The sequence below is a fragment of the Salvelinus sp. IW2-2015 genome, unplaced genomic scaffold, assembly GCF_002910315.2.
Source record: "Salvelinus sp. IW2-2015 unplaced genomic scaffold, ASM291031v2 Un_scaffold16454, whole genome shotgun sequence".
Lineage (NCBI taxonomy): Eukaryota > Metazoa > Chordata > Actinopteri > Salmoniformes > Salmonidae > Salvelinus > Salvelinus sp. IW2-2015.
In genome coordinates, this window is record NW_019957594.1 from 1,473 (window position 1) to 15,047 (window position 13,575).

The 13,575-nt window shown below is 43.1% G+C and overlaps 2 long non-coding RNA genes across 2 annotated transcripts in view; both read right to left on the reverse strand.

Moving 5' to 3' along the window:
- Positions 1-655: 655 nt before the first annotated feature.
- LOC139027465 (uncharacterized) lies at positions 656-2,963 on the reverse strand. Its single transcript, XR_011479555.1, has 3 exons — positions 2,707-2,963; positions 2,576-2,624; positions 656-1,272 (listed from the first exon to the last, which is right to left on the reverse strand). It is a non-coding gene; the product is annotated as an uncharacterized lncRNA (long non-coding RNA).
- Positions 2,964-5,546: 2,583 nt separating this feature from the next.
- Positions 5,547-13,575, reverse strand: part of LOC112080725 (uncharacterized) — a 10,762-nt gene continuing 2,733 nt past the window's right edge. Inside the window, exons 2-3 of the long non-coding RNA XR_002896217.1 lie at positions 13,275-13,379; positions 5,547-5,640 (exon numbers count right to left, since the gene is read on the reverse strand). This is a non-coding gene — a long non-coding RNA (uncharacterized lncRNA). The remainder of the gene's footprint in view (positions 5,641-13,274; positions 13,380-13,575) is intronic.

Genomic DNA, 13,575 nt, shown 5'->3' on the forward strand with positions numbered 1-13,575 from the left:
CTTCACGGTTGGGATGGTGTTCTTGGGGTTGTACTCATCCTTCTTCCTCCAAACACGGCGAGTGGAGTTTAGACCAAAAAGCTCTATTTTTGTCTCATCAGACCACATGACCTTCTCCCATTCCTCCTCTGGATCATCCAGATGGTCATTGGCAAACTTCAGACGGGCCTGGGACATGCGCTGGCTTGAGCAGGGGACCTTGCGTGCGCTGCAGGATTTTAATCCATGACGGCGTAGTGTGTTACTAATGGTTTTCTTTGAGACTGTGGTCCCAGCTCTTTCAGGTCATTGCCAGGTCCTGCCGTGTAGTTCTGGGCTGATCCCTCACCTTCCTCATGATCATTTGATGGCCCACGAGGTGAGATCTTTGCATGGAGCCCCAGACCGAGGGTGATTGACCGTCATCTTAACTTCTTCCATTTTCTAATAATTGCGCCAATAGTTGTTGCCTTCTCACCAAGCTGCTTGCCTATTGTCCTGTAGCCCATCCCAGCCTTGTGCAGGTCTACAATTTTTATCCCTGATGTCCTTACACAGCTCTCTGGTCTTGGCCATTGTGGAGAGGTTGGAGTCTGTTTGGTGTGTGGACAGGGTGTCTTTTATACAGGTAACGAGTTTCAAACAGGTGCAGTTAATACAGGTAATGAGTGGAGAACAGGAGGGCTTCTTAAAGAAAAACGAACACGTCTGTGAGAGCCGGAATTCTTACTGGTTGGTAGGTGATCAAATACTTATGTCATGCAATAAAATGCAAATTAATTACTTAAAAATCATACAATGTGATTTTCTGGATTTTTGTAAGTAGGAAAACCTGCAAAATCGGCAGTGTATCAAATACTTGTTCTCCCCACTGTATGTCCATTGCGCTGCAAACAATTTAAACGTAGTCTTGAATGATGCATGCCAAGATATACCAGAGATAAGAGACTGTTGATATTGCAACCACACAACTGGCAAACCACTTTTTCTTTTTTTCAAGCCCTCAAGAACTGCTAAATATGATAATCTGTTTGCATCTGCCAATTCATTGGCTGTCCAGTATCCAGACGACCTATCCCCAGAGCTTCCTATGCAGTTCATCTTAGCAATTAAGGAGAATGAGAGGCTCAATTAAAAAGATGTTGCAGAACTGATGTATTTGAAGCACAACTCCCTTCGGGGGTGTCCGGTATGCCAGTATGTGTGTGTATCCTACCATGGTGTTCTCCTCGTTGGGTGTGGGTGTCTGTCGAGGGGTGGAGTCTGGTGACTCTTGGCCAACCTGCTCTGCCACTGCAACCAATCACAACACAGTATGTTAGATTGACAGCTGTCAGGACTAATCACCTATAACTAAGGTTTTATTTGCCCCAACATACTGTAGTAACACACAATAGTGATGCACAGATTGACTCATAACCCGCAGTCCCCGTGGATATATCTGTAGGGCGAGCGGGTTTAGGGTCATGAAATATTGTGTGGATGAAGGGCGGGTGGGTGAAGGGCGGGTTGAATAAAGAGAAAACAATGCATTAAAAATCCATAAATGTATCATTCTTGTGCAATTCAAATCTATAGGCTACAGTGAGGTTTTTCTTTCATTCTTTTTAACTGTCATTAGTACGTAAGCCTAAGCTTTAGGGCCTAACTGTACACGTGCCAAATACACACCAATCGCCAAATGCTTTTGGGAATTTAAGCAAAAAAAGTTAACGTCGATCCACTGAGGCAAAAAGGACAATGTCGGCATTGAATTCAATAATAGTAACGCTGCAAAATGGAGAGTTGAAAATAAAGAGAAGGGGAGGCCAGAAAAGTAATGTTTGGTAAAGATTTGGTGAAGTGGTAAAATAGGATTATATGTTATGTGTGATGATGGTGAGAGGCGCTATACAAATTCGACAGTCACAAGGCAGGGACTTCAAATATGCACGTCAAAGGGATCTGTACTGTTTAGATATGTTAAATGGAATAGCAACTGAAATCTGGACACTGATTATAGGAATATAACCTCTCACATAGCCTAATATGAATTCCTGCAGAATGAAGCATTTCTTGCTGTAAAATGATACACCAAATGTACATTTTGACTCGGGAACAGGAGTGGAGGAATATGATTTCGTCTTGAGAGAATGAATGCGAGGTTAGGGACCGTCTGTAAATGTGCTATCAACCACATAAAATCATGTGCATTTCAACCACATAAAATATGCCTCCATGTCAAACTGAAATCTTATCAGAAAACATGTTGGGTCGTATTCACATGCTTTTAATTTCCTTAAAACCAGTCAAACTGATGCCATTTAAAAAAAAAAAAGGTTATTGCATTTTCTCCCTGGTCCCTAAACGTCTGCTGTGCAAGACAAGCAGAGACGAAAGAGAAAACTTTACCGATGTCAACTACATTGAAGCATTCATCGATATCTAACATTATTCTGGTGAGCAAGAGTTTATTTTGTCTTCTAGGGCAGTAATGACAGAAGAGAAGCTGCATGTATGTAATTATAGACATGTTGACTAACAAATAGACTACAAAAATATTATTAATAATAATATACATAATATAGTACCACATGTAATATAGTAACCAACTCACTGGCTTTGCGAGCCTTGCGGGCAAGAGCAGCAGCCAACTCATTCTGGACCTGTAGGGATAGAACATACAACAAACTCAATGACAGCTCCTGTCAGACAAACAGGCAGGCAGGCACGCACGCACACACACACCGTGGAGGTGAGTCTCTCTAGTGCTTTCATCTGGAGAAAGCTGTCCCCGCAGACATCTCTGTTCCCCTCCGAGTCCTCCTCAGACCTACAACACACACACACACACACACACACTTAAAAAAAAAGAATAATGTGCAAATATTGTTCAATCCATTTGTGCAAAGAGAATTACCCAGAAAGACTGTGAAAGGTGATTCTAACATGTGTGTGAATATTTACAGTACCAGTCAAACATTTTGGACACACCAACTCATTCAAGGGTTTTTCTTTAGTTGTACTATTTTCTACATTGTAGAAAAATAGTGAAGACATAACTATGAAATAACACATATGGAATCATGTAGTAACCAAAAAAAGTGTTAAACAAATCAAAATATATCTTATATTCTTCAAAGTAGCCACCCTTTGCCTTGATGACAGCTTTGCACACTTGGCATTCTCTCAACCAGCTTCATGAGGTAGTCACCTGGAATGCATTTCAATTAACAGGTGTGCCTTGTTAAAAGTTCAAATATATTTGGATTTGTTTAACACTTTTTTGGTTACTACATGATTCCATATGTGTTATTTCATAGTTTTGATGTTGCCACTATTATTCTACAATGTAGAAAATAGTACAAATAAAGAAAAACCCTTGAATGAGTAGATGTCCAAACTTTTGATTGGTACTGTATGTAAATAAGATATTTCTGTACTTCATTTTCAATAAATTTGCTAAGATTTCTAAAAACATGTTTTCACTTTGTCATTATGGGGTATTGTGTGTAGATGGGTGAGACAAACAATTGAATCCATTTTTAATTCAGGCTGTAACACAACACATTTTGGAATAAGTCAAGGGGTATGAATATTTTCTTAAAGGCACTCTAGTTGAATAGCCCTGCTCTACTGGTCTCTCTGGTACCTCTACTGCCACCTCGACTGCTACTGGCTCTAAACAGGAAACAGGACCTTGTTCTCTCTCTTCTCTCTTTTCCTCCTTCTGTCTGTGTGTGTGTATGTGCGTACATGTTTTTTCTGTGTGTGTGTGTATATATCAACAGGACAGTGTTTTAGGGTAAACTAATCTCTTTAGCAGCAGAACAAAGTGCCCTCAGGCCTCTGATGTAATGTGTTGTCTTTTAGAAGACAGATGTTGTATACTTACAGTCCCTCTCTCTCTATCTCACTCTCACACACACACCTTCCCACTGTTCCCAGAATAATTTGCATATCATTTACATTTTTTCTGTGGCTTCAGTTGCGAAGGAGGAAGACAGTGTGTGCATGTGTGTGTGGATGTGTGTGCGGGAGAGCGTGTGATCTGATAAACCATGATGGATGCAGTAGCAGGACAGATAGTGATGGCATCACACTCTCCCTTTCCCTCCCTCACCCTCCTTCCAGCTCTACCTCCTGACTACACAGACGAGGACAAGGCGAGGGGAGGAGAGGAAGGGGTGGTTAGAGATGATCTCTCCCTCTCTGTCTTTGTGCCTCCCTATTCTGTCGTCGGAAGTTATCATTTCTCTCGCTCCCCCTGTTTTTTCCCCTCTCTCTCCAGTTCGCTCTCCTCTCTCCCATTCTCCCTCTCTCTGAGTGACAGATTGAGTTCAGTAGCAGGCTCAGTTGGAATGCCACACGGACGAGTTGGAATTCTATCGGAGGGAACTGGAATTCTGTGTGACACTCGGAACACCCCAACACGGACCCAGATTCCGCTATAAAGAGAGAGAGAGTCTAATGAAGAGGTCTGTCTGTCTGTCTGTCTGTCTGTCTGTCTGTCTGTCTGTCTGTCTGTCTGTCTGTGTGTCAAACTAAGGGATTAACAATATGTAGCGAGATTAGAATCTTGTCAGAGTTGGAACACTGCTTTCACTTATGTTCTGGTGTATGTGTGTCTCTTATAACACACACGGTGATGGTCATGGAACACACAGGCAACACTGAGTCACGTTCACACACACGTTCACACACACGGTGATGGTCATGGAACACACAGGCAACACTGGGTCACGTTCACACACACGGTGATGGTCATGGAACACACAGGAAACTGGGGTCAGTTCACATGAAACACACGGTGATGGTCATGGAACCACGGCAACACTGGGTCACGTTTCACACACACGGTGATGGTACGGAACACACAGGCAACACTGGGTCACGTTCACTATCGTACCACGGTGAGTGGTCATGGAACCACAGGCAACACTGGTCAGTTCACACACACGGTGATGGTCATGGAACACAGCAGGCAACAACTGGGTACGTTCACACAACGGTGATGGTCATGGAAACAGGCACTGGGTCACGTTTCAGAACACGTTGATGGTCAATGGAACACAACAGGCAAACTGGGTACGTTCCCACACACGTTCACCACGTTCAACACCACAATTAGCCAGTTTCTGAACACTGGACGTATGGGACGAGCTGTAGGAGGAGCCTAACAGCCTCTGGCCATGCTCCTTCTCCAGGCGCAGACTCGCAGGCTAGCCAGACTCACATCCTCTAAAGTCTGAACTGGTAGTAGGGAGTAGAGTCCCCAAACAACCACGCGCTTGGTCCACTGAAACACGACACACAGACAGGACTCAGATGAATGCAGGGTAAGAGAAGCAGTGTTGTGTCCGTATTTCTTACCAGACAGTAGGATGCCCAGCTCCAGTAGGACCTGCCAGACCGCGCACTGGCCACTATCCCGAAAGCGCACTAACAACACACTTGCTACACAGTTTATACAGCCACTGGCACCAGCTCTACACCCACTAGCTCCGCCGGGACACACCACAACACACCAGCCGTTAAACAACACTTGTCTCACCCACAGCCATCTGGACGGAGCACTCCTTACACCCACGTAAGCTCCGCCTGGACCACACACACACACAGCGTTAATACACACACTGCTCACACAGCCACTGGACCAGCTCTACACCCACGTAGCTCCGCCTGGACACACACACGCAGGCACACACAGCGTTAATACACACACACCAGGGTTTCCGCTAGCTGGTAATAGCCGGCTTTTGGCCATAAGAAAATGAAAAGACGATAAATAAAATTGTCCGGGAGAAGAAAAATATATATATTGCGAAATAATGCTTTTGTGCCTATTAATTGATTTAAATACATTGGACCAGTCATCGTTATCGGTCTATGGGTTCATTTGCATTATTTCGTGGCGTGTATATATATTGGTTATGTATCTTATTTATCCCACACACAGCATACAGATTCAATCGCGGGAAAACATAGTTGGAAAGCAAATGGCTATTGCTGTAAAGAGAAGACAATGAATAGACTCTAATCAGTATTTTAGTTGAGCGAAAAAACAATAGGCCTATAGTGTATCCTATCGGCACCAGTGGAGAACATCGACCATGTCCCCGGTGAGTGCGCACATCCACTCTTTATCATTGTTGGGTCAGTGCCACTTAAAAGTTAGTTTTTGGACAATAATTTCCTCCTCCAGTTTAGATGGACGTCATATTGTATTTGTGTCTCCCCTTCTCATTGGCCTATTATATGGACAAAGTAGATGTGATTGATTGTTTGTCAGTGTCAGCGGAGTAGGCTACCCTGTAGTTTGTCGTATTAAAATAGACTCTGCTAATGTCTCCAGTCATATAAAGTGTATTAGAATTGCATGAAATGTGTTTTTCCCATGCAAAGAAAGAAGAAACTATAGCCTATAGCCCAGGCCTCTAGACTCCAGCCACTCAAGTCATAGACTGTTTGTCACGTTCCTGACCTTATTTCCTTTGTTTAGTCTTGTTTAGTTGGTCAGGACGTGAGCTGGGTGGGCATTCTATGTTATGTGTTTCTATGTTTGGTTTAGGGTTGTCAACTAGCCTGATATGGTTTTCAATCAGGGGCAGGTGTTTTACGTTTCCTCTGATTGGGAACCATATTTAGGTAGGCTGTTCTCACTGTTTGTTTGTGGGTGATTGTTCCTGTTCATTGCGTTCTTCGTTGTCTGTATGTTCACATGTTCAGGTCTGTAGCGTCGTTAGTTTCATTTTCTGTTTATTGTTTTGTTCGTGTTGTTAAGTGTTTCCAATGAATATGGAAACGTACCACGCTGCGCTTTGGTCCTCCTCTCTTCCACCTAACGACAAGCGTTACACTGTTCTCTCTGCTACCGCACGGCAAGCGGTACCGGAGCGTCAAGTCTGACCTAAAGGCCCCTGAACAGTTGGTCCCTCCACTCTTCTGGGAAGGCTTTCCACTAGATGTTGGAACATTGCTGCGGGGACTTGTTTCCATTCAGCCACAAGAGCGTTAGTGAGGTTGAGCACTGATGTTGGGCGATTAGGTCTGGCTTGCAGTAGGCGTTCCAATTCATCCCAAAGGTGTTCGAAGGTGTTAAGGTCAGGGCTCTGTGCAGGCCAGTCAAGTTCTTCCAAACCGATCTCGACAAATAATTTCTGTATGGACCTCGCTTTGTGCACGGGAGCATTGTCATGCTGAAACAGGAAAGGGCCTTCCCCAAACTGTTGCCACAAAGTTGGAAGCACAGAATCATCTAGAATGTCATTGTATTCTGCAGCATTAAGATTTCCTTTCACTGGATCTAAGGGGCCTAGGCCGAACCATGAAAAACAGCCACAGACCATTATTCCACCTCTACCAAACCTTACAGTTAGCACTATGCATTCGGACAGGTAGCATTCTCCTGGCATCCATCAAACCCAGATTCGTCCATCGGACTGCCAGATGGTGAAGAGTAATTCCCGTACCCCTTCAAACATTCAACCTCCAGCCACGTACCCCCTCTAGCACCAGGGTCAGCGCACTCTCAAATGTTTTATTTTGCCATCATTGTAAGCCTGCCACACACACACACACTACACAATACATTTATTACACATAAGAATGAGTGTGAGTGTGTCACAACCCGGCTCGTGGGAAGTGACAAAGAGCTCTTATAGGACCAGGGCACAAATAATAATTTTGCTCTTTAGTTAACCATCTACATATAAAACCATATTTTGTTCATCAAAAATGGTGAATAACTCACCAGAGGTTAATGAGAAGGGTGTGCTTGAAAGGATGCACATAACTGCAATGTTGGGTTGTATTGGAGAGAGTCTCAGTCTTAAATCATTTTCCACACAGTCTGTGCCTGCATTTAGTTTTAATACTAGTGAGGGTCGAGAATCCACTCTCACATAGGTACGTTGTTGCAAAGGGCATCAGTGTCTTAACAGCGAGATTTGCCAAAGCAAGAAACTCTAAGCGCAGCCCTATCCAGAAATCTGACAGTAGCTTCTGATTAAATTCAATTTTCACAGAACAGCTTGTTGCAATTTCAATGAGGCTCTCTTGTTCAGATATCGGTAAGTGAACTGGAGGCATGGCATTAAAGGGATAACGAATCCAGTTGTTTGTTTTGTCCGTTTCGGGAAAGTACCTGCGTAATTGCGCACCCATCTCACTCAGGTGCTTCGCTATATCACATTTGACATTGTCCGTAAGCTTGAGTTAATTTGCACACAAAAAATCATACAATGATGGAAAGACCTGTGTGTTGTCCTTGTTAATGCAGACAGAGAAGAGCTCCAACTTCTTAATCATAGACTCAATTTGGTCCCTAACATTGAATATAGTTGTGGAGAGTCGCTGTTATCCTAGATTCAGATCATTCAGGCCAGAAAAAACATCACCCAGATAGGCCAGTCGTGTGAGAAACTCGTCATCATGCAAGCGGTCAGACAATTGAAAATGATGGTCAGTAAAGAAAACTTTATGATCGTTTCTCAATTTTTTTAAAACGTGTCAATACTTTGCCCCATATCATTGCATAGTGCAGAAAATACACGAGAGTTCGGGGGCCTTGCTTTAACAAAGTTAACCATTTTCACTGTAGTGTCCAAAATGTCTTTCAAGCTGTCAGGCATTCCCTTGGCAGCAAGAGCCTCTCAGTGGATGCTGCAGTGTACCCAAGTGGCTTCGGGAGCAACTGCTTAAACACGCGTTACCACTCCACTATGTCTCCCTGTCATGGCTTTTGCGCCATCAGTACAGATACCAACACGTATTGACCACCAAAGTCCATTTGACGTCACAAAGCTGCCCAGTACTTAAAAAATATCCTCTCATGTTGTCTTGGTTTCCAGTGGTTTGCAGAAAAGGATGTCTTCCACTGGGGTGGCAGGTAGACTAGTGGTTAGAGCGTTGGACTAGTAACCAAAAGGTTGCAAGATCAAATCCCCGAGCTGACAAGGTAAAAATCTGTTGTTCTGCCCCTGAACAAGGCAGTTAACCCAATGACAATGGGCTGTCATTGAAAATAAGAATTTGTTCTTAACTGACTTGCCTAGTTAAATAAAAATGTAACGGACATATACCATGAGCTGTGCCATGTCTGTTGACTCATCCAGCTGTAATGCATAGAATTCACTGGCTTGTATGTGAAGCAGTAATTGTTTCAAAACATCTCCTGATGTGTTGTGAAACAGTGTTGTTTGATGAAGGCATTGTCTGTGTAGTTTTTGGACTTTTCCCCCCAGCATTATCCCAGCCATATCCGCAGCAGCAGGAAGAATTATATTAGTATAAAGTTCTATCTTTTTCACCATTACCATGCTAATCCAAACCGTACTGCGCTGGATCAGATATAGTATTAGGCTTGCCTAGCTCACCATATAAGACACTTCAATTTTTCAAATTGTCATGTTTAGTTTCTAAATGTCTGCGCAAGAGTGAAGGTTTCCCGCGAGAGAGTAAGGTTAATGTGATTGGATGTTAATTATTAGGCTACCTGTATTTGACATTGTGTTGTTATTTCGCTGAACACTAGATGGTTTAATTTAATTTTTGCCACTGAAACGAGGCTACTCAGGTGAGAAAAAAAACTCACCCAAATGTATAGCCCAGTTGGAAAATATAAATGGACTGTTTGAAAATGTGAAGACTTATTTTTTATTATTATATATTTTTTAAAATGTGAATCACATTTTGATTTGGCGTACCCCAACGGCATTGCGCGTACGTATCCCAGTTTGGGAATACCTGCTGTAGAGGACGTGTTTCCACTGAGTCCAATGGCAACGACCTTTACACCACTCCACAAAACACGACGCTTGGCATTGAGCATGGTGATATTAGGCTGCTCGGCCATGGAAACCCATTTCATGAAGCACTGACTAACAGTTTTTGTGCTTCCAGAGGCAGTTTGTAACACGGTTATGAGTGTTGCAACCGAGGACAGGCGATTTTTACGCGCTATGCGCTTCAGTAGTCCCATTCTGTGAGCTTGTGTGGCCTACCACTTCGCGGCTGAGCCGTTGTTGCTCCTAGACATTTCCACTTCACAATAACAGCACTTACAGTTGACAGGGGAAGCTCTAGCTTAGCAGAAATTTGACGAACTGACTTGTTGGAAAGGTGGTATCCAATGATAGTGTCATGTTGAAAGTCAATGAGCTCTTCAGTAAGACCATTCTACTGCCAATGTTTGTCTATGGAGATTGCATGGCTGTGTTCTAAATTTTATACACCTGTCAGTAACGGGATGAAATAGCCAAATCCAATAATTTGAAGAAGTATCCACATACACTATATGTACAAAAGTATGTCCTGATTGCCTAGTCACTTTTACCCCTACCCACATATTACCTAATTTACCTCAACTACCTCGTACCCCTGCACATTGACTTGGTACTGGTACTCCTTGAGTATAGCATCGTTATTGTTTTTATTGTGTTACTATTTCCTTTTTTTATTTAGCAAATATTTGTCTTACTTTTTAACTCTGCACTGTTGGGAAGTAAGACTTCACTGTAAAGTCTACACTTGTTGTATTCGGCGCATGTGACCAATAAAATGTGATTCGATTTATACGCACTCTGCCATACAAGTTTTGCAAACAGTGATTGAGTTATATTATTAGCCTAAATTATGACTATCCAATCTACTCATCAGATTACGAATAGTAGGCTATTTTACATGATGTATGGAATGATTTATTATTAAAGGTGCTTTTTTATGGTGAAAATGTGCTTCCCCAAACTTGAAGGTTAGGCACACAATGCCTGTGGGTCCGGTCGAGTTCTCAGATGTCCAGTAAATTAAAATGCTGCCGGTCAAATGTCCGTTGCCACATTTTCATAACTGAAATCCTGACACACAAAGTATCAATACGCACGCACACAGTATCAATACACATGCGCACACACATCGATGTGCCCTCAGATGGCAGTTAGTGTTCAGCAGGGCACTCTGTTGGAATGGATCGCTCAGCACTGTATGTCACCATGGCAACTTCAGTTTAAAATAAAGTTCTATCCTTTTCACATTACCATGCTAATCCAAACCATACTGCGCTGGATCAGATATTTCCATTTTTTTACCCTTATTTTACCAGGTAAGTTGACTGAGAACACAGTCTCATCTACAGCAATGACCTGGGGAATAGTTACAGGGGAGAGGAGGGGATGAATGAGCCAATTGGAAGCCGTGGCCATGATGGTATGAGGTCCAGATTGGGAATTTAGCCAGGACACCGGGGTTAACACCCCTACTCTTACGATAAGTCCCATGGGATTTTTTGTGACCACAGAGTCAGGACACCCATTTAAAGTCCCATCCGAAAGACGGCACCCTACACAGGGTTACGTCCCCAAGCACTGCCCTGGAATATATATATTTCTTTTTTTTACCAGAGGAAAGAGTGCCTCGTAATGGCCCTCCAATACCCCTTCCAGCAGCATCTGGCCTCCCATCCAGGGATCAACCCTGCTATGCAAGCCAGCAGTGGGATGCTGCTGCTGGCATCATTTCACATTGTCAGCACTTTTTCTGGCAACTGTGGAGCAAACTCAAGGACCCGAGTTTAGTGTTGCCATGGTGACACCCAGCACCTGCACAAGGCTACAACAAAGGACATACATCATCAGTTTTAGAACTAGACATAATTCAACAGCAACAAAAACACTCACACACTCTGTTTCTCTCTATGTCTATCACACACACACTCTGTTTCTCTCTGTCTATCACACACTCTCTCCGTTTCTCTCTATGTCTATCACACACACACTCTGTTTCTCTCTGTCTATCACACTCTCTCTCTGTTTCTCTCTATGTCTATCACACACACTCTCTCTGTTTCTCTCTATGTCTATCACACACCACACACACACACACTGCTCTCTCTGTTTCTCTCTATGTCTATCACACACACACACTCTGTTTCTCTCTATGTTCTATCACACACACTCTCTCTGTTTCCTCTCTATGTCTATCACACACACCACACACTCTCTCTCTCTTGTTTTCTCTATGTCTATCACACACGCTCTATGTTTCTCTCTATGTCTATCACACACACACTTGTTTCTCTCTATGTCTATCACACACACTCTCTCTGTTTCTCTCTATGTCTTCACACACTCTCTCTCTGTTTCTCTCTTTGACTATCACACACACTCTCTCTGTTTCTCTCTATGTCTATCACACACAGTCTCTCTGTTTCTCTTCTATGTCTATCACACACTCTCTCTCTGTTTCTCTCTTTTGACTATTCACACACACTCTCTCTGTTTCTCTCTATGTCTATCACACACACTCTGTTTCTCTCTATGTCTATCACACACACTCTCTCTGTTTTCTCTTATGTCTATCACACAGCAATCTCTCTGTTTCTCTCTATGTCTATCACACACTTCTCTCTGTTTCTCTCTTTTGATACTATACACACACTCTCTCTCTGTTTCTCTCTATGTCTATCACACACACACACACTCCTCTCTCTGTTTTCTCTATGTCTATCACACACACCACACACACTCTCTCTCTGTTTCTCTCTATGTTCTATCACACACACCACACTCTCTCTGTTTCTCTCTTTGTCTATCACACACTCTCTCTGTTTCTCTCTGATGTCTATCACACACACCACACACCTCTTCTTGTTTCTCTATGTCTATAACACACACTCTTCTGTTTTCTCTTTGTCTATCACACACTCTCTCTGTTTCTCTCTATGTCTATCACACACACCACACACACTCTCTTCTGTTTCTCTCTATGTCTATCACACACACCACACACACCATCTCTCTCTGTTTCTCTTGATGTCTATCACACACACCACACACTCTCTGTTTCTCTCTATGTCTATCACACACACCACACACTCTCTCTCTCTGTTTCTCTCTATGTCTATCACACACTCTCTCTATGTCTATCACACACTTTCTCTCTGTTTCTCTCTTTGTCTATCACACACTCTCTCTATGTCTATCACACACTTCTCTCTCTGTTTCTCTCTATGTCTATCACACATCTCTCTCTGTTTCTCTCTATGATATCACACACACACCACAACTCTCTCTCTGTTTCTCTCTATGTCTCATCACCACACTCTCTCTGTTTCTCTCTTTGTCTATCACAATTTTGTTCTTTGTTATACACACTCCTCTCTGTTTCTCTCTATGTCTATCACACACTCTCTCTCTGTTTCTCTCTTTGTCTATCACACACTCTCTCTCTGTTTCTCTCAATGTCTATCACACACACCACACACCCTCTCTCTGTTTCTCTCTATGTCTATCACACAACACACTCTCAAAGATTCACACCTTATGATCCTGGCGAGGTGAATTGTCTTTAGCAGGGTATGGACCATGAGACAGGAACGCATTCCTCACTGCACGCCCTGCACACGGGAAACTCTGGGAGCAGGACTGACAAACACACACAAGTGAGTCAAATAATACATAGATGTTTTCACAGACGTGTTTCTTCTGTTGTGTGTGTGTGTGTGTGTGTGTGTGTGTGTGTGTGTGTGTGTGTGTGTGTGTGTGTGTGTGTGTGTGTGTGTGTGTGTGTGTGTGTGTGTGTGTGTGTGTGTGTGTGTGTGTGTGTGTGTGTGTGTGTGTG